The sequence below is a fragment of the Aythya marila genome, assembly GCF_965140915.1.
Source record: "Aythya marila genome assembly, chromosome: 8".
Taxonomy (NCBI): domain Eukaryota; kingdom Metazoa; phylum Chordata; class Aves; order Anseriformes; family Anatidae; genus Aythya; species Aythya marila.
In genome coordinates, this window is record NC_139049.1 from 28,530,853 (window position 1) to 28,558,231 (window position 27,379).

Sequence of the window (27,379 nt, forward strand, 5' to 3'; positions counted from 1 at the left end):
GGCTAAAAGTACTAAGAAAACAGCTTTAAGAGGCAAAAGTTAATTGTAACCCTAAATTTTCCCCGGCACAGTTCACCCTCCTGTTAGAAATGAGGTGGTGGTGATGGAGTGGAAGCTGGAGCCATTGCAAGGGGACCAGCACCAGCCGGGGCAGCTCTGCCACGCACGGACACAAACTTTTCCCGTAACTTTGGCACAAGTCGGATGTTTGTCTTTTTCTGGGAAATTGCCCAGGGCACGGTAGAGATGAGCACAGACAAACAGCAAATGAAACCAGCAAAGTACACTGGTGACTAGTGTGGGTCAGTGAGAAATGCCTCAAATTGCTCGGAAATGACTGCGAGATGCACGTCCTGGCTCCAAAAAGCCACTCACACGCAGAAAAACCCCAGTGCTCCAAGGAGGGAACAGGAGCACTGCCAGGAGACTTAAGGAGCCATTTGCACATCATAAATTACACCCAGTGAACAATTCACCAGCACTTACAGACCAAAGCAGACCCGTGGTGTCTGCCAAATACATGGAAATAACAAATCCATTCTCAAAACCAGGACTGAGCTGCATGTGTCAGACCAGAAGCAGCAAGGATAGCTGATACGTGAATTTGAATAACTTATCCTCAAGGAAAATGCAGCTAACCTTAAATCACAGCAGCTCTAAGAACAACCAGATATCTTCCCAGCGAAAACCCAGGTTGAATTTGTTCAGTCTTCACCCCGGTGGTCACAAAACCTACAGCGGGATCCCTTTTTGTTGGCTTGTTCATGTCCCTATCAAAGATGAGAGCTGAACTGCAGCTTGCTCGCTGCTCAACAGATTACTGCACTTAATGAAGTATCCGGATAAACACTTGCAACCTGCTGATGAAAAGAGCTGGGAAGTACAAAGCAGGGAGCGCGCTGGCTGTTGTTTCTCCGTCCTCCGAAAGCAGCATGTTCATTAGCACCCGGCCCCTCCGCAGAGAACAAGGGGATCTCACTCCCTTCTCTCTCTCTGGCCATCTGCAACTAAAAATAATGTTTTCTGGGCTTTGATGGGCACTCGGAGCTAACAATCGCCCAGAACTGTTAGTTCATTTTATCCCTGCCCACTCCCCCTCCAAAAAAATTCGTTATCGAGCCTGTCTCTACACAAGGCTAATTTAATGAGCACCTGTTTCACAGAAAACCCTGCACCCTCCGCAATCACACCAAGAGGTTTTGCAACCTGATTAAAAGCAGCCCCAAATATTACTGTTAGGCTGCATTCGATATTTTTTTCCTTCTGTATTCCCAGCTCCTCCAGACATCGCATCCCACTGCTCACCAGTGCAGAGGAACCAAACAAGGTGCAGATCATGGGAATTAGCCCTCTGTGACTCTTTTTTGTTGTTGTTTTTTCTTCTCACAAGAGCTGGAAACCACACGTGCTAAGCATCAAGCTTTGTGATTCTTCCTCTTCCTTTTCATTCCATTTGTCATCTGTGTAAGTCATCTTCTGATTTGCATTTTCTGCAGCTTTACGGCACAACAAAGCCAGCCTAAAACTATTTGTTGCCTGATTTTAGAGAAATGCAGAGTGCAGGTAAATGACCAGCACACCCTCTTGTCCATCCACCTGCCACTATAAGAGGATTTTTCACAACGTGTATTTAATGTTCCTCCCATCTCACCACCCAATGTCCTAAGCGATTAGATTCATCCTGTCACATCCTCTGTGCCGCGACAAACTGCTGCCAAATGCAACTCAAATTCATATTTATTTTTCACATTGGCACACTTCATTGCAAACACGTCTAATTTGTTTCCTCCTATTGCCCTCCAGGTCTATTCCTTCAGTAGCAGCTGTACATTCCCAGCCAGCCGTGTGCATCTCCCCAAATACCTGCGTTGCAGTGCTTAAGGTGAAGGCATTTTGTTACCTTTTTGCCCACGTTCCTTATTTCTGCTCCTTTTTATCTGCAAATCTTCTCAAACAGAGATCATTAATTTGCAGCTTACTCCCTCTCCCAGCTCATTAATGAAGAGGTTAAATAAAACCGGACCTGAAACCTTTCCCAGCAAACCCCATTAGATACCTCTCCTGAATGCAGTACTTGGCCATCCATCATTCAGCTTCTGGTGCGCAGTCTCTTGGCCATGTTTCACATCGCAAGCCTCACTAAACTAATTTGTCAAGTGGATTTCTTGAAATACAATATCAAGTGCTTTGGAAAAATCCAAATTTATGACATTAATTGCATTACCTGCTGCCAAAAGAGGCGTGCTTCTGTTTAAAACCGCAGCACACTTTCTTAGTGGGATTTATTCCTCATAAAGTTGTGTTATGTTAGCGCTTTCTTTCATTAGCTTCCTAACATTAGTGATTTTAGCTCCATTTATTTTACTAATGATAAAAGTTATTTTTCAAATGGAACTGCCAGAATCACTTTACATACTGTTCTCAAACTGATAGTCTATTAGTTTTTCACCAGGTAACCCACAATTTCTCCAATTTTATCAGCTCCGCTTTACTCTAATTTCCCCATTTTGTTTACACAGTGACTACTAATTAAATCCCTGCAGGTGAAATTCATTCCTCTGCAGAAGGCCAACGCAAGTGTGTCTGTCTTTAAAGTCTTGTTTCAAATGGGGGGAAAAGGCTTCTCTTTACATCCAAGAACAAAAAAAATGAGAAATAAAAGAGCAAGCACAGTCGGTTGAGCGTGCAGGGCTGCAGCAGGCACATGTTCTCCCGTTTTCTTACACCCTTCAGTCAACCCCCCCCCCCCTTAGAGCCACCTTAGCCGTATTGTCACACTTTTAGCACCCCTGTAGACTCTCTCAATTACTTCCCACACAGACACCCAGTTGCCTTGCCCCGGCTGCCGCTTCAGAAGGTGCTAATTAGATCAAGGCTGGTAGCGCTGCCCTCTGACAGCCAGACAGGAGCATCAGCACTGCCCCGGCTCCACGGAGGGTCACCAGCTCCTCTCCTCGGTCCCTGCGAGCGCACAGCACGCCACAAAGGCTGCAGGGCTCCCACCGTGCTCCTCCTCACCTGCTGTCACGTACGTCCCCACTCACTGCCACCAGCCTTCCCAGTAAATCTGCTGCTGCCATAACCCCGCGTCACCACTCCGCCTGGGTGAAACGCTGGCCCCTCAAAATCAGCTGGCTACTGACACCAATCCCCTGCAGCCAGAACCTGGTCCTTTTCCTTGTTACAGAAATGTTTAAGGATTTTAGCACCTCAGCCATTCCAATTACTATTCTAACAGCCCCTTCTCTTCATTTATTACAGGCCTGCTCTCCTTTCTGAGCCTCCTTTACCTCCACAGATTATTTCTAAGGGAGCTTCTTTCTCTTCTTTTTGCTGACACGAACTCCAGCTTATCTTTGTCCCTTCTCATTTAACTCAGCTTTTTATTCCTCTTTCACTACTTTGGCTGTTTTAACATAGACTTTCAGCCTCAGCCTCTGAGAAGCCCCTCTTTAAGGCACAGCAATCGCCAATTGTTCCACGTATCCCTTCCAGCCATCCCACTTTACCTCCTAAAAATTTCTTAATTCTTCAAAATACGGTTTCCTGAAACCTTTGTGTCGCGGCATTCTGTGAAGCTAATACACTGCTTCTTTTATCTCGGGTTTTCATTTTTGTCTCCTTTGTGTGAGCCTGTTTGTGGTTGAGCAAACCCACCTTGTACAATTTCCCAGCTGGAGCTACAAAGGCACGGAGCTGGATGGAGACAGCACAGTCCGCGGCCGTGATTAACCCATTAGCTTATAACTGATCCACCTTCTCATTCCCCGAGCCTTGCCTGCCTGGTCCACCCGCTTGGAGGTGGATAAATGTGGTGAGCACAGCTCTTTTTCATGTACCATGAAAAGCCTGAGCAAGCCAGGCAGGTGAGCCTGTAATGGAATTAAACGTAAACACATTTAATTCAGATAAAAACGAATGGAGCAGGAACGTGAATATACGGGTAAAGCGAGAACGCAAAGGCTGGAATTACCTGGCAAAGGCATCAAGAATTTGTGCTACCGTTTTTCCAAGCAGCAAACAAAATGATGGATTTTTCTTGTATTCTTCAGAGCGATTGTTGTTTGGATTTAGAAGTACCCAGTTTCAGATATTCTCTAATGTACAACAAACAAAACGAATGGAAGGAAAGACCACAAAATGAACAGGCGATTATGTACGCCGCAGCAGCTAATGATAAACGCCTGCTTTAGGGACGTGGAACCTGTGAAAAGACTACATTATTTTCTGCAAACAACACATGACACTCATTTAAAAACCCATATACTCCCTGGCTGGTTATAGGCCTGTTAGCTGTCATGCTGACAGCAGAAAAATAATTCCCACAGCCTTCTGGTGGGCAGTTTAGATTTCCATTTGTGGACCCTCGTTCAAATTTTGGCAGCGGTGTGGATAAATCCACAGCCTCCCTTCTGCCTGCTCCCTGCAGAGGTTTGTAAGGCCCTGCTCAGCTCCTCCCCTCCTTGCTCAGAGGACACAAGTCCAGCTTCATTCACCTATCTCCGAGCTCAACGTAATGGCTAAGCTGCCCCAAAAAATCAGATCTGTGCTAATTTGTGGGTGCAGACACTGGGGGCAGGCTAATTCCTTCCAGAGAATGGGAGCTGGAGCTACTTACCAGCCCAGGGAAGAAGCTGCCACCTGAGTTTTTTCCAATAATCCACTTTTCCAGCAGTTCCACTTTTTTCCAGCAATCATCCTAAATGGTGATTTTATCACCCTTTTCTCCTAACCCCTCCTGATACAACCAGGCTTTCTCCTTTTTTATTGACGTTGTTTAACAATGCTGCTTCTTGTGAAAATCTGCCAATGTACAGAGCTAAGAAACGAGGTCTCCTTGTTTCACCCACCATTTCTGTTTGATTTTTGAGCTTTCTAGCCTTGCCATGAGGATCTGTGACAGCAAAATGTAAAGCACAATGGAGTTTTCCAGAAACTTCATTTTTAGGCACCAGTAGAAATAAGGAGAAATCCAAGAATCGTGAATTCTTTCAGCTCCCCACCTTCACCCAGAGAAGTTTCTCATACCTATCTTTGCTTGCTCCCTCTACAACAGGAGGCTGCCAGTATCTCTTTCAGGAGCATTTGTGTATCTCTAAATACGTAAAATTATTGTAAGAATCTGGCTGCTTCACGCCCGCGATGACTCGCTGATTTACACCATTTGGTGGGCTGTGCACATGGTACAGGGATGAGTGAATTCAGATGTGTGCATTAAAACGTATTAATAGAAGGTTTGTGTTTAATTATCTTAGGAGCAGGCACTTAACGTTTATATCTTCTCTCCTTAATTTTTGTTCTGTGACTGCTCAAGCACATTTTTGGAAAGGAAATACTGCCTAGGAAGGCATCAAAACCAAGAGGTTAGAAGCAGATTTTACAAAAAGCAGTGGGAGAAATTGCTATTTCTTGTAATAGTTGTCTGCTGGGTAATAAACGCTGCCGAATTTATGCCATTTTGGAAAAAAAGTCCTGCAGAAAACAAAATATTGCAGGTTTAAGTATCTTAATTATAGGAATTTCATATTCAATGAACTCTTGCCAAAATAAACTGTGCACATTATCTAAAAAGCAAATGTTAATTAAAGCTGTATCTTGATAGCCTTCCTGGCTCACAAGACATCCTGAACGTGCGAGATTAAACAACGTACTTCAGCTGCAATCAGTCCTCTGGCTACGGTCTTTCAGTTCATTTTCCTGATGTATGTAGGACCAGAAGAAGTCAACGCACACGGATGGCCCTTAGCAGCACCTCGTCTTTTTGTCTCTAAAACAGTGAATCTGCAGCACGTATTTTATGAACTCCATTACAGCCGAGAGTAGCTTTATGCAAAGCTCTACAATAAACAAAAGAGTAAGTTCCACACATTAATTAGTTGCTTTAACACAAAGATATCCACTTATCACCTTGCCCAGTGTACACAATAATTAAAGCCATAAAGCAAAAAGGAAGTGTTCGTATTTCTGTGCTCTGTGAGCTCTGAGGAGTGATGGCTATGGGCTAGCGAGCAGGCCAGCGAGTTCTTATTCCAGCTTCAGATGGGAACAAGACAGGTTACTTACCTTCTCTGCGTCCATTTTGATGAATAAAAGAAGAGAAATAATTCATGTGTAAGGAACACGGGGGATGTCCCACTGCCTTGGCTGAGGCTGAGGGGACAGGTTCAGTGCCGCACTCTGTGCACACCCCTGTAGGTTTGTCCGGTCTCCTCTGCACCTTGCTCATAAGCCAAAGGCAAACAGAATACACCATAAATGTTAAAGAATTCATGCTGGCAATACATTAATACGTCTCCTCAGCGTAAGATGGTTTGTGTATCAATAGTATTACCCTGATGGTAATGTGGCCAAAGCGCACATCCACAAGGCTTAGCGCATCCTTTCTCTCATCTGGTTGCTGTGTGATTCCAAGCTGCTTTCTAGTGAATGCATACAAACAGCCACGATCCCACGTGCTTCACAGCCGCCTTCCCCATGAGCTGATTTCGGAAGGGTGATGCCCGAGCTGGTGACACGCATCAGCTGCAGCCCTTCACACCTGGCCAGGTTTCTGCTCGGGGACACATCGTTTTCCTTCAGACCCGAATTAAAGCAGACCGTGTACAACAAGCTGAATATTCCAGCGTTAGGGTTATTCAAAGGTCAGCCCAGAGATTTTGTACGCCCAGTTTCCTGCAGCCTGTGGCACTCATCAGTATTTAGGCTCATAAACAGGTATCTTCAGAGCTTTTTTCCACGTGGATTAGCATAACGAATATTAATAAACTGCAGAAGCTGTCTAACAATGTTTTACAGCCATTTCCCAAATGTTCCCTTTGCCGCCGCAGATGAAAAATCTTTCAAGCTCCCTTTGAAAATCACTCCATAAAGAGCAAATCTCCCCGGGTCCCCGTGTCTGGGTGTGCCATCGATACTGGCTGAGCAGCTTATGAAACGCTCGGCGAAGCCAACAAGTTGGGCACCTGGGAACCCTGGGTGATTTTCCAAATTGCTTAACTGAATCTTCAGGCATCTAAACACCTCCTAAACTCCGGTCTGGGGTGTCTTTAATGCTCAAAACACCTTCCTGAGACGCAGAAGTGCTTTTAGTTCTACTTCACGGAAGTACCTGAGTTAAATCGCGGAGAAAGCTGTGCTTTAATTTGCTCCGATCGAGGTGTCTCAAGTCCTGGGGAAGTTTCCTAACCGCTGGCCTCCCCTTGCAGCCGGCCTGCAGCCTCTATCAAGGGTTGTGTTCAAAATATGAGCCCTGGGGCCCTGTGGGAACAGCAGCTTGTCAGAGAAATCCTCAACTCGGAGCTTGAACTCCTGGCCCCTCCACGCCAATGCACGGCACCGCCGCTACATCCCAAAGCTGACCCTATTTGGTTTGATCTGATGATGTTCCGAAATCTTTCCATGGTCAAGAAAGAGAATTTAGTCGCTAGCAAGCTATTCAGATTTCATACTTTAAGACATCAAAGTATGAATGATGTTTTTCAATTTTTTCCACATAAGCATATTAAATGAAATATCTTAAAGAGCATTATTCCCTGAAGGTACTGGACACAAAAATCTGCCCAAACCCTTTTGGCTTTGGGTCAACACTAAGGCCAGACACACTATGTTTCTTTAAGGATGCCACGGAGTTATATATCCACCACTTAAACCCAGAATGGCTCCCCCTGCAGGATCCCACACAAGTCCCATGCCAGCACCATGCTCACGGTGCTGAGAGCCCATTTTCCAACCCCACAGTGCTGATATCTGCTCCTAAAAGGCAGCTGAAAACAAGCTGTATTGTTCCCATTAGCCTAAAAAGCATCAATACCTTGGGAAGTCACAGCAATATTGTTGGTGGATTTAAACAACCACCACCAAAAGGTGCAGCGTGACAGGAGCCTACATGGCTGTGCCTGTCACTCTTTATTATGCTGCCAACAGGAATTTTACGTGGAGCACGAGCCTTGCAGCCTCAGAGCAGCAGCACAACACAGGGAGCACCAGGCTGTGTTTATTTAGAGATGGGAAGACACAATCCTCGTGTTTCTTCCTGGAAAAGGCGTGTGGTCTGGGACAGTGCATTGGGATGGGCCTGGAGAGACAAGGACTTGTTGTCCCCAGGCTTTGATGTGCACAAGATTATTTATTCCCCATTCTGTTCTTTCCCTGTCTCACCTTTATCCACCTTACCTGCTTACATCAACAGATAGAGGGAAGGATTGGTATTTGGAGATCTGCTCCCCTGGTATGTTGGATCTGCTTCCCTGGTGCCATCAGCCCAACGAGGGCCCCATTCGCAGACGGACCTCATCACCACATCCCTAATGAGTTCCTGCCTGAGCAATTAACAGTCACACACACAATTCGGACAAAAGGCCAGCAGGCACACGGGGTGCTGGTGTAGCCACGCAGCCACTTGGAGCCCACCTCAGCATGCCAAAAATTCCTGGGATTTGCATTTGACACTTTTTCCCTCGCACGGAGGGCTCATCAGGATGAGTGCTCATTACCAGAGGTTTTTAGCAGCGTCAGGCTGTCAACAGAGAGGTGCTGTTCGTCTGTTCTGCTCCGTTACAGCGGAGCTAGTTTGGCTCCTGGAAGATTCAAGATCTCTTCTCCTCCCAAATCACACACACACTTTCCAAACTTTCCCTTTTCCCCAGTATGTCCCACAGCACACGCTGGACGGTCGCACACCCACAGCTGGATGGCTTCAGCAGGCAGCAGGTCCTTGCAGGGTGGATCTCTGCATCCACAGCATCTCTCCGAGCAGCATTTTAAGGCTGGGGTTCTCCCCGCTGCGCCGGGCGAGCAGCACACAGCTCTGGAGGGCTGGAGGGCTCCATTCAGCCGGGTTTCACGCTCCCAGCTTGAGCACAATGTTCAGCTCCTCGAAGATACACTGCTACACGTTTAGATACCAATCACACAAGCCATCATTTTAGATGCCTAAGAAAGTAAAATTAAATACCATGGGCATTATATCAGAAAGCAGGTTTAGCTAGTATTTCAGCTCTGGGTCATTATTTCCCATGTATATATCAAAGGAATGTGAATATGGAACAGGCTGAGCAGCAGGCTGCGGATGCAAATGCCAAAATACTAGAAGACTAATATTATTTTTAAGGGGAGGGAATAGACAGAAAATATAGGAGAAAGTTGTGGAAATAAATCAAAGGTGAGCAGATGCACTTGGCCAAATGGCTTTTTCCTTCATAGTACAGCGATTTGTTTTATCCTTATGTTTCCCGAATCCAGTCAATAGCAGTGCATTAAAAATGCATGGGCCAATTTGATGTATACAACCTGGGATTTTTTTTCTGAGAAGCTGGGGCATCTGGAAGGGCGCAGGCATTATATTTATGTACAAACCAGGAGAACAGAGGTTGGGAGGAGGAAATACTTGTCAGACGCCAGGTTCCCCGTGTAGCAAAAATAATAAATTCCTCTTCTTTGGGGAGAAACAGCGTTCTTTATCAATAGAAGCTGCCACACTCGTGTACAGCACCCACAGGGGGGCAGGAAGAGTAATAGCACCTTCAGGAAGGGAGCAGCTGATATCCTTGCCACTTCTCCTTTCCACAAGCTGTATTTTAGGACTCCCGTGGATGCAGGCTGGGTTAGGCATTACCGAGGGCTTTCAGCAAAGCTGGCAGACAATGAATTTTCATTGGAAAACAAAGCTGACATTTTCCAATTTTCTGTCTGGACAAAGAGCAGAAAAAGCTTCGTTTGGAGGGAGCGCCAGCCCGGGTGGGATATTTCATCTCGTGGTCTCTGCCGACACAGGTCAGCAGCCTGCTTCGTGTGGCTGGGTGCTCTGCACCGAGAGCTGTTTGGGAGCATCTCGTCCCCGTGCCCCTCTGGGAGCCTTCAAGTGCAGCAATTCGCCTCTCCAAACCCTCCAAATTGCATGATCCAGGACAGCAGCTCTGAGCCTCCCCCGGCGTGGGGCTGTTACCCCCTTGTCACGTAATTCCCGGTGTTAGGGGCTCTCAGCACGTTGCCAGCGGATTAGAGGCAAGCCACGCTTTGCAGGGCCCTTCAGCACACCTTAGTTACGCCAAATCAGCTGGCTGGCTCTGCCGGAGCATTTCATCGGTGCGTTAAATGAAGCTTGTCTGGGATGTCAGGGCTGCCCTGGCCCCGTGCTCAGCAGGACCTGGCTCCTGGGCTGAGCAGGGGCAGACCCATGGCAGGCAGGCAGCAGCCCGCTGCCAGCCCCAGCTGCACTGATCTGGTAGCAGCAGGGGATTTGCAGACACGTTGTGAAGTCCTTTGTGAGATATTTCAGGTTTTAAGAATGTGCCCACACAGGCCTTCAGGCTCAGGGATAAATCACAGGAAAGGATCTCCGGTTGCCAAAAAAAAAAAAAAAAAAAAAAAAAGCATATTGTCCAAGGAGAAGGGAAGGAGAGAGAGGGAGATCGAGGGACCGACATTTCCATTCTCTTCATAAAAGCTGTCAGGAGATACAAGGCTGATTTGCAGCTCTGCTCTCACCCTGGGACGCCCACAGCCAGCCAGCGCTGCACAGGAAGGTCTTCCCCGGCAGGAAGGCAGAGAACGCCTTCTGTGGCACAGTAAAACACCGAAATTAAATTTAACAACACAAGAAAACAACTTCTGAGAGCAAATCCAGCGGCAGCAAGAGGTTAGCTCAGCCACAGGAACATCAAATTTGCCTGCAATGCCAACACGTGCACTTTGGGCTGACAGCCTTTGGGCAGCAGCGGCCGCTCCCCCTGCACGTGGCCAGATGCTGGGATGGGATCGCCCCAAATTGCTACTGAGGGTCCTTCAAGGGGCAAAACATCCCCTATTGCTATTATTTCCTGCGTGCAGCTGTTAAACTGCACAGCCAGACTAACAGGAACACAGCAATAACCAGCTCAGCCAAAGGAGGTGTGAGTGTGTGTGTGTGTGTGCGGCTACCTGAGGATATCCATTGCTTGCTGCTCGTCTGTCAAGTGTAGATTTAGGAGCAAACAGCCTGTGTTGCAGCACTTCCTGGCACAGAGCGCTGCACAAGGCACTGATTGATGTTTTAAAACATACCGGGGAATGGAAGGATCCCGAGGAAGGTCATTCCTGTGCTGGCAGAAGGGAACAAGAGCCTCCAGGTAGCGCTAGGTAGAGCCAGCCAGCCGCGGACAGGCCTCCTGGATCTGGATCTCCTCGCAGAAGGAAGGGCTGGGGCTGGAAATGCACTGCTTGTGCATTGCAGAGTTAATGCTGGAGCACTGGCCCGGAGCAGAAAGCATTCCCTGTAAAAGTCCAACATTTCCGTACTATTTTTTGACTCCCTGGAAGCTATTTCCACCATCTGGAACGATAGCATCCATCGCAGATTCCCTCCTAGGCATCTTCTCTCTAGGCAGAATCGTGAGGTGCTTCAGACCAATTAAAAAATTATCATCTTACAATCTCTCATACTGTTTTGCAAACCAGCCTGTAAACTATCCTAATATTTAGGGTGATAAGTAGGGAAAATGAAAGCAAGCAAGCAGAGGCACTTCAATAATGCCAGGACTAATTGCTCAGTTCCGCAGCCATTTGGTTTAAGAAACAGTCTAAAAAAAAAAAAAAATCTCATGGAAGTCTTCAAGCTTCAGGCACTTGGAGTGGGTGGACAGAGCTCAGGGTGTCCCAGCAGACACTGAGCAAGCAGGACAGGAGCTGGTTTCACACGGGAGCCCTAGATCTGATTTCCCTGCTTTCCTGGCACTGTCCTGCAAAGGCACAGGCACTGCTCGGCAAGGTGTGCGGCCCCGGCTGCTCTTTGGGCACCCATGACTCCTTTGCAGGGTAGTACACAGCTTTTTACCTCCACACTCCTCTGATGTACAGTGCAATCAGTCATACCTTCAAACTGCTCGTGCTCTATTAAGACATCTCAGTTTCAACGCAGCTGCAGGTGTCAGCAGGGTATGGTTTGCCAAAGTTTCTCCAATTAAATTTACTTGAAAATGAGCTAACGTGGCCTGTAAGGCTTGGTCTAATGTACCGCACAATGTTCACACTTTTCCACTCCCAAAGATGTTAAATTTACACAGCACACCAGCCGTAACCTCCAAAAATGGGGACTTTCTCACTCCTATTCAAGCTCTTGGCTCCCCTCGATGGCACGTTCTTTTTCAGTTCATTATTTTCGCACTCCGCTGTGTACTTTTTTGCCCGTGTGTGCCTGCTAAGGTAAGCAAACAGAACTTGAAAGCCCAATTCCTGCTAAATCAAACTTACGGTACAGATCCTTGCCGTCTCTTTTTCCCTCCTTGAAGGTTCAGCTACTCACTACGCGGGATTTAATGGCCTTGAAATCTGCTTCGGAAAGAAACGCAGCACGGCCCCCCGTTGATAATTAGCCTCAAGCTTGATAGCAGGGAGAAGCAGGAGGCCAACATCCCCCGTCAGCACACTACAAAGGGAGGAGGGGAGGCTCACGCTGCCTCGCTCCCCGTCTGGCTGCCGAAAACCTACAACCCCGCCACGCGAGAAATGTAATTAGAAATCGGTTACTGCGTTTTATAGACAGAGGGAGAGCTCTGAAGTAATCTCGATACAACTCCAGCTCTTGTATGTTATCCTAATAGGATACCCAGATCTCTCTCCCGGGTGCTCAGATAAGTGCTAGAGCGCGCTGAAATCCCCTTCAAACGCTGCCTGCATCCCCCAGAGGACAGCCAGCGGTGCTGCTTTGAGGTCGGGTGTAAAAAAGCAGGTATATGGGGACCAAACTGACCGACAGGCCATGAAGGATCCCTGGGGAAGGCCTCACAGCCGGGTGGCAGCGCCCACTGCTAGGCCGGCAACCCCCAGCCAAGGCTGGGAGCCACTCGAGGTGGGACCTCCCTGAGGAAAAGAGCAGGGGAGAAACCTTCCTGGAAGGCCCAGTGCGTAGATAGAGTCCACAGGTAACACAACAAGAACAGGGAGGAGGAACTAATTAGGTCTGGAGTGTGTGCACTGAGCTTTATTGACTGGGCCTCCTCAATTGCTCTTTATGTTATTGCAGCCCGGCAGCCCGGGGCCTGCTCTGAGCGATGTTGGTGGACGAGATAAATTGAAATTATTTTACAGCTCCTGATCTCATTACTGACGGGTATGTCTCTTGTTTGTAAATGTCAAGTTATTAGCATAGTAAGGATAAGCTCTTACAATTCTTTAAATAACTACATTTTCGGACAAAATCATTGAAATACTGAAGGGCAGAACCAAGACAAGCACGTGTTTCCACAACCTCTGAGTCTGCTGCGAGGCTGCTTTGGAAGATCCATAAACCAAAGCTGACACCGTGCTTGATCTCAGCCAAAAAGCCTAATAGCAGTATTATAGCCCATAACGTTTTACATCTGACAGCATAAAGCTCCTGTTTGTGCATCTATCAATTATTTATCACCTTTTGTGAAAACATCTACCTACACAGCCACACACCATGCCCGCGGTGCACGGTGAGGGAGCAGAATTGCCACCTGGGCTGGTAAACCTAGAAGTCACTCAGCCTATGGACTGATTTCCAAGTCAGAGGATGTTTTGTGTACCAAGGTGCGTGGCCAGGCTGCTTTGAGGTGGCTTTTTCCATGCAGGATGGACAGCCCGGTGTAGTCCCCTGCGGTTAACAGGGTTTTTTCTGCTGAAAAATGTCCTTATTCACTCCAGCCTGTGTCGGGTTACCAGAAAGTTGATGACTGTCCTGCTTTCAGGCAAATTTTCCAGGGATATTGCAGAAATTCTAACACCTTCCTCAAACTCTGGGTGTCCCCAGAGGAACGGGACACGGGCTGGGCATCTGCACCCCAGACCCCATTCCTACCTCGCTGCCTGCTCCTTGTAAGTCAAAACTAAAGCAGCAGCCATGGAGCCAAGCTGTAACCCATGCAGAACGATGTCCTAAAATACATTTCTGGTGTCTTCTTACCAGAATAGACCTGGAAATATTTTCTGCAGGTGAAAGAATAATGAATTATCGATAGGAAGCGTGGGCGCAGCCGCTTTCAGCCCATCTGCCTTCGAGCTGCGGACGCTGGGCACATCCCAATCGTGCAAATGCTCTGCAGCTCCAGTACCTGCACGGAGAGACCCCGTACAGATCCTGCTGATTTACAGATGAAAACCCTGCTTGCCAGAAGCCACCTGGCAAGATTTGTTCCCTTTTTTCCAGTCCTGATTCAGCTGCTACTGAACTCAGTGGGAGCCCTGCCGCTGGTCCCAGCCGCGCCTGGATCGCTCCCCACGCAGCTCCTGGGGGATCTCAGCACAGGCGTTTTGTCGGGGATCAGAACACAACCGCAGAGCACGCCTTGAAGAAAGGGAATTTTATATTGGCAGGAAGATAGATAAAATACCCTAATAGGCTTCTTCTGTCTGATTTCCATTATTCATGCGACTCTAACGATCCCTCCCTGCAAGACAGAAGCAAACCAGAGGCTCCTGATGGCCGGTGCAGCCCTCTGCCATTAGGGACCAGGCATGTTAATGCAGCAGCAACCTCCTCCTCTACTACAGTCACAGCACCTTGCACTGGATTGTATCAGTGCTATGGCTTCATTCTCATTGGGATGACCAAAAGGGCCCTGAGATGATTGTCTGGTTCTGTATGGTGTTAATGAAAGCAAGGATCAGCAGAATGGGAAGGGAAATATTGAGCAACCCCAGAAAGCTGCTAGCAGGATGCCCACCAGCATCAGTCAGCTCTGTGGCCACCCAGCAGATCTCGTTGTGGACCAGGCAGAAGGAAAAAGGCAGGTAGCTAACCAGAGGGGCAGGCTGCACACGCAGGCACTGCTGCCTTGTAATTACACTGCCAAAACCCGCAAGCTGCAGTTGAGTTTAATCAAGTAAATTTCACATCAGCAGCACCCTGTAAAAACAATCTTAAAAAATCAGCAAGAAGCACAATTTTGAGGCGAAGTCAACAGCCAAAGAAAGCATAACCCTTGTACCAGGTCCTCATGCGTCTCGTCACGTATCTGAGCTGAAATTTCTTCATTTGGCACAAAGCTTCCTTACTTTTCAAAGATCTACTAAATAAAGTCCGCCACTCATTTATCAAAACAGCTCCAAGCCAAAATGCTGAACTCTGTGGGCCACAGCAATGAATTACTGACTCGGGAAAGGAAAGTTTCAGACAGACATGATTAACTTGCCGTGCTGGATGTGTGGCTGCCCCGAAAGGGCACGGAGTGCTGGGAACCGCAGATGGCATCCCGGAGCTCAGCGATGAATCGGGAGCATCTTACGCTCCCTGGGGGGATGTTCGCGCCGTGTCTGCACCCAGCCCTGGAAGATGCCATTGGAATGGCAGGAGCCATCATCTGCTCGTGATTCGTACGTGAGAGAACTGAGTAACTGGATGGGCTGCGAGGAGGGGACACGGGAGCCTTAAATAAGAAGTGCAAAATAACAATTAAAGAACCAATGTGGAAGCTTTCTATCTCTAAAGAACCTGCTCCTTTCTGCTGAGGTTATCTGAAAGGATGCTCTTTGCCAGCAAGGATCCGGGCAAGCAGAGCTGAAGCGCAATTTATTTATTTATTTTTTTATACTTTTAGGTTACAAGGGAATAGTGCGAGGGAAGAGGGATGTTGCTGAAACCCAGCTCCGTAATGGAAACCTGGATGAAACGGTTGCTGGGTCCTTATCACCTCTCTGCAATTCAACACAAACGCTAGCAGAGCAGCTGCACGCGTAAGACAGTCGAAGGAGTTCCTGTTAGTTTAGCCATGTGCTGCTATTCTGATAAAGTACAAACCGACTCCCTGTTAGAAGCCAACAACAGCCTTAGAAAATGTACTGTTAAGCATGTTTTTCGGCTTAAAAAAAAATAAATACATTCAATACGTTTTGAAATCATGGATAAAAAAAAAGTCTGAATATTCAACCATGGTTTGAATTGCAGAATGCACACTCACCCTGCAAAATAAGCTCTGCCCTGATGAAGTCACTCGTGTCCAGGCTTAAATTATTTTTATTCTTTGTCAGTGGCAAAATGATGCTCAATAATTTCTCTCCTTTGTTCGCAGCAAGATTTTTTTTTCTTGTTTTGGGAAACTAACATCTCTCCCTAGGGAGCATGGCATCAAACAATTCATGAAACAAAGAATATTTTTTGCAGCTGTTCGGAGCAGGGTTCATCTGTAGTTTGACTCAGAAGCCACTTGTGCATCACTAGGGTCAGAGATCACATGAATCGAGAGAATGTCACATAAGAAAGTACCAACAAGGACAAAAGAAGAAATATGGGAACAGCTCCCTGTGCGCTGCGAATGAACTAATGCTAAAGAAAGGGTAATTACACTCCTGAAGTAAAGCATCTTCTAAATCAAAGTGGTAAAACGCAGCATATTGCTACCAGGCTCACGGAACAAGCACAGAGCAATACAATAAATAAAAACAAAACTCCATATCCTCTGCTCTGTTCCCCCGACTGAAGTATCTCAAGTCTTACAGCAACATTTTCTGCATCTCGCTACCGAGGCTGTGTTTGCCACTTACACGTTTAAGCATGGAGAACTCAAGCGACTGCTTTCATTAGGAGGGAACACGGCTCGGTGATGGGGTGCATCTGAAACCTCCACACAGCTGCATCGAAGCATGGCTAATCAAAAGGGGGAAAAAAAAATACTGGAGGAGAAGTTTGAACCATTCACCTAATAAAAACTGATGATTCCTACATACCCAGGCTGCTCATGACAGTGGATGTTGGGGAAAATAAAAAAATGTTGAAATATTATCACGTTTTAGGGCTCCTTAAGGAAGCAAACTACCAGGTCAAAGCACAGCTGATTTATGAGCAAATCCCACCTATCCATTTAAGAGCTTCCCCAAATTACCCAGATATATCAGTGCTTTAAAAACAATGCATGAAAAAGTAGAGGTGTGAGGGTTTTCATTCCGCACATAAAATAATCTCTACGTGGAGCATGTTAATGGTCCTTCGAGGGGCTCTATAAAAACCCCTACACAAGAGGGGTAAGGAAATATATTGAAATTGGCCAAAGTAAGCCTCAGAGCTAAAAGACACAAGAAAAAACGAATATTTGCAAGTTCTTCTGGGCTCCACCATAAAAGCTGGGTTATTTATAATCAGCTAACAGAATGACGAGGAGGGGGCAGGTTAGACCTTTTGCAGGGTCCCTTCCCACGCCTGGAATTCATTTGTTTGTGAGGAGCTCGTCCCGCTTTGCTCAGACAGCCAAGATGCAGGATCACACGTCTCAGGAGACTGAAGGAGGAGGAAACCCACCGAAAGAGCCAAGGCGTCCACCCCTGACATCCAGCGCTGTCATAATTAATGACAGCAAAAAACTGAAGGGATATTAAACCCTCTGCCTCAGGGGTTAGGTCAGTCTCTAAGTATTATAGATCCAAAGGAGACCGTGCAGGGAATCGCATTATTCCCTCCCTCCCTCCCACATGGCTCTTACACTTACCCCAAAAGACCGTAATGGATATTGTCAGAGACAAGCTACTGGAAAAGATGGACCTTAGGTCTCATTCAATTCCTGTGCCTGTGTTACTATCAGAAGAGAAGCTGTCACAGGGATCTGAACAGTGGTGGAGCCCCTAAAAATGAAAGGGCAGCAAAAAGCAGATGAGGCAGCTGGAAATTCAGCCAGCATTTGCTCCTCTTCTCCTCCTTTCTAAAGCACAGACATAACACTGCATGGCTTGATAGTTTTTAAGGCTAGGACTCTTGTCCTGTTCCCAGGAAAAAGAAACAGGTTTGTATAAATCATATTTCATTTTGGATAACTTTTTTTCTCCTAAAATTTTGGTAAAGAGCTCTGGAAATAAATAAATAATGTTGCTTCCCAAGTTTCCTGCTCATCTCAACTACCTTCCAGGAGAAGTCCAGCTGGCCCACCACATGGAAACGAGAGAAGAAACTGCAAATTCAACCCCCTGGCTGGAGACAGAAGATATCTATTACACTTGGCCACAGTCTATGAGGAATTGGCGTGTTGGTGCATAATTCAGTAGATTGTTGAATGAGTTCCTTGGTACAGGCTGAACATCCACTTTAATGGGTCTAGATGCAGCCTGAGTTTTCAATCTGCTTCTCTGTTTCCAAAGGGGAGAATCATGTAAATAGCCACAGGAGAACAGGACACAAATAACAGGGCGCAAAGTGGGATTTTTCATCTGCTGCACACCACGGGCTCTGGGGGCTCCCCCTGGATGGGACCACGTCCCTTACCATGCAGAGCACACGAAGGAAACGCGACACTGAGGCTCCAACCATCCCCGGGGCTGCCCCTACAGAGCCAGACCTTGCCCCACGGGACCCCCAGGACCCCTCTTTCTGCCGCTCACCGTTAGCAAAGGAAACACGGAGCAGAACAAAGGGGTGAGCGTTTCACTGCTGCGCCTTCAGAGTGCGGTGTTCTGCCCTGCCAAAGGCAGCCCCTCGGTGCGAGGCTCCTGGTGATGGTTCCTCAAACTGCCGCCTTTAAAAACCTAAAGGCAACTTCAAAGACTGGGAGGCTGAAGAGCAAATACTCACTGGTGTCTGAAAATGAAAACTAAGGTAGGGCAATGAGAGGAGGAACAGTTGGTGAACAGTTGGTGAATGGATATTTTTATGCAAGGAATGCCTGAAGGAAAGAGAAGAAAAAAACTGTAGGAAGAAGGAGCAATTAATATGCTTCTTCTTCTTTTTTTTTTTTTTTTTTTCCTTACGCTTATTTTGATTTAAAAGTCTATTCTTTCAGTATCGCAGATTAAGGTCTCTGTACAATTTACCGTGGAAGAGAAGTGGTCATAATGGTGGAACTGCGAAATGAAAGGGCCTGTGACAGAGTTTTTAATTATTCAGAAACGATCACAAAGATATTCTGAATTAATTTTCACATTTTTGCATTTGTACATTTCAAATGAATGTGTGTAGATATCATTCAGTTCACTGGGAAACGGCGTGCATCCTTAAAACCAGCTCCCTAGTCAATGTCGTTCTTGATTAGAAAGACCACCAACTGTAACAGTCATGCTAGAGAAACATTAAACACTTTCACATTTCACGTGAACTACCCTACCAAAAAGCCCTGACTTCCCCAGAAGTACACACAGCAGCAATCCTTGGATGCCTTTAAAAAAAAAAAAAAACCCACTCCATCACTCTGGAGCCGAATTCCCCCTTGCATCTTACCAATTACAGGGCATGGACCGTTAGGTGTGCATCTCTGGTTAGCTTAATGGGAGCTGGGAGGGCAATCCGTGCTGCAGCAGGAGTGAAACCGCATCCCAGTCGGTGCCCCTCACTGGTATTTCACAGCTGCAGAGAAATATTAGCTGCAATTATGCAATTACTCGCTTCCTACTTTTTGCCACTCAACGGAGCACCGCGCGTGTACGAGGGCTCGGCTGAGCAAAACCTGAGTGCGCAGAAGCTCAAAGGAGCAAGGTCAGCCCCTCACTGATGGAGCTACCTTTGTGCTTGTTTGTTTCAGCATCTTTTAAGTGGTTTATTCTGGCAGCAAGGAGCAGCCAAGCATCATCCTTGATGCTACAGCTTCCAGCACACACCGCGAGTGTGCAAATGAGCAGTGCCCGTACTGAAGGTAAAGGTTTATGGTTGTGTAAAAGAGCAGCACCAGCAGCCAGGCTCTGGCTTTCCTAGGCTGAATGCTGGAAAATCAGATTTAAAATAAATATTTCTAAACAAAATCTTCACGCGGATCGCCTTAATTCACTTTTTTAACTCCTTACTACAGGTACCTGTAATGAAACACTTTGGGGGATGCAGGCTGCTGCTCCAAGCGCCTGGGGAGCCATTTAGGGGCTGCTGGGCTCTGCTGCACACAGGCACAATTAGAAACACAGGTTACAAAAAAAAAAAGCCTCAGAAACAAGCTGCTACCTTGAGTCCCCTGTAGATGAGCTGGACTGGATTCTCCCAGCTGAATTTATCAGGGGGGTGACATGTAGAGGTTGGCTTTCAGCAGGGATGATGAGAGAAATTTTCATGCCCTCATGTTTTTATTCACAAGGAATGAAATACAACCCCAAGGAGCCTGCAGATGTGTCTGAAACACTGAGCAGCTTTGGGGGAAATTACCTGAAACTTGGCTGTACTGAGAAATATTAGTAGCGTATAAATAAGGTTGTGGAGGGCATACACAGGGAGCTTAATAGCTTTTTTTTTTGGGGGGGGGAAACAAAACAAAACATAATTTCACTTTTTTTAAACTATCATTTTCTAAAGAAGTTCCATTTTTGAGACTTCCATTTTTGCAACTGGAATGGAAACAACCACTCAACAGATGGGGAGAAGAAAGGAGCAAGGAATAGCTAAGTAAAGATCACAGAGGAAATGCTCTTCAGGAGTCTCAGCAAGAGCAGGACAAATATTGGCATCAAATATTTATGGGCAGTCATTCAAGCAAGGCCCACGAGCTTCCTTTCAAGTATTTGTCCTCCTTTTTATTCACTTTTTGCAAAATTTCACTGCATGAGTGAGGTTTAGCATGATGAGATCTTAGTGTAAAATATGTATACTGGTTTCAAGCAGTAAGTTTTCATATCTGGGGGAAATCTGACATTTGTGAAGTCCATGGGAATTTTGCAGAGTGTTTCAAAAACACTGAGATTTTACCCCAGATGTCTTCTAGGTGATTTCAAAGCCAGAACGAACAATCCTGCTGGCAACAGGAGCAGCAGATCATTCATAATCTTTCATAGAATGAGACAGCTTTGGAATAAAATCCATCTCCCGAGTTGCGCTGAATAACACAAGCGCTTAAAATCAACCCCAGCTTGAGGATAATTCAGGGATTTTTACAAAGTGGCTACTTGCTTGGACAAAGTCAGTGGGACCCTGTGCAAAAGTACAGTGAGGGCTCTTCCCTAGTCTACACCTACACATCCACGTACACACACACAAACGCAGTGTTTGTTTTTTTTTTTGTTGTTGTTGCTCAGCCGTGTGATTTAGGGCGCTGCTGTCCTTGTCTGAACTCCAAATTGCAGCAAATTGCAGAGCAGTAATTTCAGGGAGCTGTCTGTGCCTTCCCTGCGAAGGGACCTGCCTGGGATTTGCAGCGTGAGCATCATTCACAATCCTTCTTCACAAAGTCCACAAACAGCCCGAACTCTGCGAAACCTTGCAGCTGCGCATCGAATCCATGCAACTGAATTTCTCACCGTATTTGTAAATCCATCTATATAACGTACAGATACAAATTCCAACCCCACACATACACACGCAGTGAGCACCGGGTACATTTTCCCCGTACTCTGTCATTAAGAGCTGTATTGACAGCAAACAAGTTACATCGCTTTTTTTTTTTAACAACATATAATTTTGCTGTTGTTTGCACGTTTTCCCCAAGACATATTGGATACCATTTGCTTTTCATTACAAAAAATGTGCTGACAACAAAATCACATATTCCTGACACACAAAAGAAAGAAGAAATAGCTACCAGTTTTGGGACAGGGGAGCTGTTCCCTGGGAAGCATGATACACCAGTACCCGGCTGCTCGGAGCTGGCTTGGCACACGCGTGGCCGTGCAGCACGTGCATCTGTCAGGGCACAATAGAGGTGCCTGAGACTCCCCAAATCCCCGTCGTTTGTATTCACATTGCAGTGTATTGATATATTATTGTTAATTATCTCAGGATAATTAAATCTGGACATCCGAGGGTAGCCAGACACAAACACGACTGAAGATTTAAGCAGTTTGGCTGCCACGTTCACACATTTACACCCCCGAAGCCAATGACACAGCACCACACAGGCGCCCAGTGCTGCATCAGCTGGGTTAATCCATCACAGAAATGCCCAGCAGCAGAGGCAACGTCAAGTCCAGCCTAATGACAGAGCTAATTTCTGCTTCTTTATACTCAAGATAGACCTAAATCAAAGATCGGATTTGTGTAAGAGCCTTTGGAGGAGCCTGGGCCGTTATCACAGTGTAGACCTTCAGCTGAGGTGAGATGTGTAACTCCACGGGAGGCCAGGGGGATTTTACACCAGCGGGGCTCCCTCCTGTGTAAATCCAGACTGAGCACACGCCACCGATGTCCCTGTAATGCTCCACTATAAGACACTGGTCCCCCAGCTGGATTGGGACCTTGTGGCAGTGTTGGAGAAAAGGAGAGAAGCTGAAAGTCCATGGCCATGTACCTGGGAAGCAGTACCTCTGGGATACAGAGAGGAAAAAAATGGCCAAAAAGCTGGAGGGGCAAAAGAAGTTACTGAAAGAGCAAAAGGGAAACTCAACCTTCGCTGCTGTCTCATCCATGAGATCTATTTATTTATTATTACTAAAAAACCATACTGGTCTCTCTGGAGCTACACTCAGGCCTTCTGCTTCCTGCTGTCAGAAGGAACGTACTTGGGTCTGAAATACCCTTGCTTCCCAGCGTGGTCTCTCTCTTCTTCTCAGTTCCCTTCCCTGTCCTCTGCCAGCGGGGTGGGAGGCAGTGCAGCTGGTGATGTGACGGCCGGGGCTCGCACGTGGTGCACAGCCACGAAGGGCACCGGTGTGGTCCTGCTGCAGCCTCCCTCCTGCACTTCCCTTCATCCCGTAGCCACGCTGATTTTATTCTCCGACCTGTCAGAACACAGGGCAGTACCTTGGGGCATTACGCCCTTCCCCTTCATACTTCTGTGCAGAACTGCTGCAATGACACCTGGCATCTCGATCTGCGTCAGCTTGCCAGGTTTCTACTGGCATCAACATCTACCTGGGGTACAGACAGAGCTTATGGTTGGTGCTGACAGTGGACTGCACATGAAAGAAACCTGATTATTTTTTCTTGCTGCAGAATTAAGAGCCATTAAACTGGTTTTCTTTAATATCGTCTGCCTCTTGTGCTTTGCTAAACCGAGCATTTCCATTCCGTGCATGTACCCACCCTCTCAAAAGCAGCTGCGCATCCACCACCGCGGAGCAGGTCTCAGAGTTCAGGGGCTAACAAAATCTCTGGGACTGGGATTTTGGCACCGCCGATCAGGGCAGCAATCAGACGAGCAGGCAGCAGCAGGTTCCTGGAGCTCAAGGCAACAGACGGGTAGCGCCGTAATTCGAAGTGATGATTTCCAGAAAGGAGAGGCCAAAGACCAGAACGGCAGAAATAAAACAACTTTTTGCCACCGGACTAACGCTGCAATCAGCGGCCAAGAAGCAGAACCTCGAGAGCAGGGAACACCCAGGGAACACCTTCCCTGCCTCGCTCCTGGTCTCCCGTGAGCTCACCGAAAAGTCAGGACAGTTGGGGATGTTTTGATCAAGGCAGGGGCTGATTTGTTGTAGCAGCACAACCCAGTGTGTACGTCTGCTGTAGGGTTCTTTCTTTCTTCATTTTGTTTCTTTTTAACATCTCTTCAGAGCACAGGAAACATATGACATGATCTGAATATTTATGGCCCGCTGTGGAAAAGCAGAAGCCCCTCTTCTGTACCCATCTCATTACAGGAGGCTGCATTTTTGGAAAGGCTTCCCGGTCAGCAGTAACCCAAATTTCCCATTTCTGCTCCGCTCTTAGCCCAGACTAACGCCGTGGCGCAGACTGTGGAGCATTTCAAACCTTTCAGCAGCCTTTTCAAACACAGAGCCCATGTAAAAGAGTTCAGCTAGCCACTCTCCTTCATCTGAGGGGAAAGCTTGCCTTAGGCACAAACAAAGCTTCAAATTGATTTAATTTAAAATTTCAAACTTCTGTATGCTGCTCAGCCTCCGACTGCCATCTGCTTTTTCAGCTTGCCGTGACAGAGAGCACATTTTTTATTATGTTTGTTCAAGCAGGTCCATCAGTACAATATTAATTTTCCGAGTTTGGGAGTTTTGTATGCTTTAAAAAACCACTAGTTATAAATCTGATCACAAATTATCAACACAAATATCATAGCTCATTTAGCCAGCTTTCAAAATTGCATCTTCTCAGCCTGAAGCCAGCAGCCCGTGCTGCGTTGTCTCCTTCAACTGTCCCCATATTTCTTTGTGCTGCACCCAACACAAAGGTCCCTCAAGACCTGAAATCAGTACCTAACCCATCAGCCACAGCGTACGAGCCTTCAAAAAGTGGTAACCAAATGCATTTTGACCACATCAGATTAAAACAACCTGCCCATACACTGCCGTGAGAGATGCCAACACAGGAGCAGAGAGGGAAACAGCCACTCAGGGCTCAAGGCATGCCTGGGCTTTTTCTTTTTCCCTTCTTTCTTTTAAAGCTTTTTTTTTTTTTTTTTTTTTTCCCAAAGAAAAAGAAAAAAGGTGTCTCTTGGGATGCCTCCGTTAAGTTAAGCTACTTTTCCAAACTGTTTAACTGATGTGCTGCATTGTGCCAACCTGCGAACGCGCGGAGCTCTTCTTCCACTTGCAAATGCAACTAAAATTGAGTGAATTCTTTGTTAGGCTGTATGCTTAAAATATGGGCTTTTCTCATCTTTCCAGAATCTCCTCCTTCCAACAAATGCGTTCCTAGAGGCAAGCATATGTTACAAGCATCCCCACAAAACGAACCTTGGAGAACGCTGCAGCTCCTGCCTGTCCCTGCCGTGAAGCCAGAACCACACCGTGTCCTGGGCTAAACCCGGGGAGCCACAAACAGCCCCGATGTGGTGTAACAGCACGGGTGCAGGCAGCGAGGAACTCGCATTACCCCCGTGGGGCATCCAGCCCCACAGTGCACCCCGCTCACCCCAGGCCTGCCTTGTGGTCGCGGGACTCAGAGCACTAAACTGACGTGTGGAGGGAGCTATGCAGCCACTGGGCAGCCTTTCAGATGACAAATAAAACCCAAGACTGTCCACGCAGGTCATGTAGGAACCCAGTGCTCTTTATATAGAGTGCTTCAGGCCAGCTCTCTTGCTGGAGACCCCGTTCAGATCACCCCTCACTCAGCGCAGGCCTCCAGGCTCCCCACCCCATTTTCTTGGTGTTCGGCTGAGAACCACCAGGCCCGGGTCTCACCACCACTTGGCACCGCACCCCAAGGCTTCCCTGAGAGGCTCTACATACATTTAAGCTCTGTAATTATTTGGAAGCAAAGTCCCTTCCAATCTGAGTGAGATCCAACAGCGTCTTTCCTCATGGCCAAGGCACCGCGCTGCCCGTGCTCGCTGCCCCAGGCACAGGAGGCCCGGCTGGAGCACAACCAAGCACACAAGGAAAACCCAGTTGACAAAAAATGCCCCAGGAGACCCAAAAATACATTCTCTATAGATCTTGCCGTAGATGGACAACGGGGCTCCCTTCTGAGCTGGGCCAACATCTGGAATCAGTGGAAACCGCAGCTACTTGGGAACGACGAGGGCGCAGCACTGAGCCACGCTGGAGATGCGAGAGCTGCGAGCACCATGAATATTTCAGTCCAACCTCTTTTATGCTCCCACCTTCAAAGTCACGGATCGTAAAATAATAAAACGCTGCTGTCAAGATCCTCAGGAACAAACAAACAAGGACAAAACAAAGAAAGAATAAAAGAGATGAAACTGGGGATGCACCACAACAGATCCCAACCGGTGGCTGCTCCCTCGGCCCGGGGACGATGTGACAGGGATGCTGCCAGCTGGGGCAGGCAGTGACACTGCCTTGGTAAAACAATTCAGGGACCGTACACAGCTCACAGCCATGCCTTTGGCCCACAAATTGTGCTTTTTGGGATAAAAGGCTGAGGGGAAGGAGCCGGTTTCCTGTAAATAAACAGCGAACTCCTGGGCCATCTGGAGCTCCTTCTATAATTTATGCTTGCTCGGCAGTTTTTAAGAAGACTGTTTCCAAAAGATGACACAGCTTAGGGATTTAAACCGTAATCTTTAAAACATATTTAAAAGGTATTAGCTAATTATTTAGGCTGTAACTGCTGCAAAAACAGCAAATAAACCAGGGCTCTTTGAACTGGTCTTTTTGAAGTTAGGAGCGTTTGAAGTGAGCTGTAGGTGAGGCGATGAGATGGATTTCTGCAGAGGGCTGCGAACAGCCAGGGGAAGAGGTGCCCAGTCTCTGAAAAGCTGTGCCCGGACCCAAGGAGCCCAAACCTTCACATTAATCTAATGCTCAGTTAATGTAGAATAAAAATTGTCACTTCCTCCTAGGCCAGAAGCTTTATTCTCTTTATTTATCTGCTGTGGGACTGTTAGAGGTGCCTGCTAATTTTTATTTTATTAGCAGACCCATTTTTTTCCCTTATACATTTTTCCCAATCTATTTCAAAGACACCAAAAAGGACCTAAAATCGGGTACGATTAATTTGGGGTCACTGCAAGACAGAGACCCAGCTCGGCAGCAGATCAGCCCCAACCAAACACATCCCAAGCACAAACCCTGCCCTCGCCCTCCTCAGCGTGCATCCCGCACGGGCACCACGCAGACCAACGGGACAGAAACCCGCCAGGCAGCTGGTTGCTCCTGTTAATGTGTAATTAAGAGCAGACGTTATTAGCTTTCCGTCAGAAAACCAACAAGTCTTCCACGCATGGATGGGATTTCTGAGTTTGCTGATGAATGAACAACTCCAAAATGAATGCAAGGAGCTTCTAGGAAGGAAACCGATCTGGGTTCATCAGACATACAGCCTGGAGAAAACAACATGGGTCTGATTTCTGTTCCTTCCTCCCCATCCTCTAAGGTCCATGCTGGGATGGAAAGACAGCTGGATTTGCCTTGGGGTTTTGAAAGAAATCTCTACCTGATTATACAGTGCAAAAGAACCCCCCTCCCCTTTTATTCTTAGAAAATCGTCGAGCAGAAGCATGTATGTGGGTCTCCTGGCTGATGATAAACATAAAAAAAAAGTGTCCAAATCTTTATTTTCTTTACCACTATTCCATGCGTATATATGTATATATTAAATAACAGTAACCTGTTTCTCCTAAGCCCCGATTTCCATATTCAATTTATTTTGGTGCAATAGACACTTGGGTGAACTTTGTACCCAACTCGTGTGCTTCAGAAAGAAGCTATCTTGGAGCCAGCAAACCCATCATGTTGCTATTGTGTCTTGGAGCAGGGCTAGAATTGAGTAAAGCTGTTGTGAGATGGATGAAAATAGTCCTGCATGCATAGAAAAGACTTTCAAAAAGCCAATAAATACAGTAATACCGCAGCCCCCTACAACAAAATGACATGGCTGTAAAATGATCTCAAGAAACAATTTTCATGCCCGGGTAAGACTTCTTAATGAAGCAGAGTGCTCCGTTAAAGAGATCGAAGGGAAGGGAATGCACTGGCATTACATTTTAGTAACTGGGGACCCTCTGGAACTGGAACTTCAAAATAGGATTTCTTAAAAGCTTTTTCTTTCCTAAATTCCCTTTGCAGAAGCCTGCTTATTCTTTCATAATCACTTCAAAGCAATCCCCAGCCTTGCAATAAAGTAAATTCAAAGCAATTAGAGAGTAGATCTACACAGCAAGACCAAACAGTGCTTATAGAGGTTTTCTGTAAA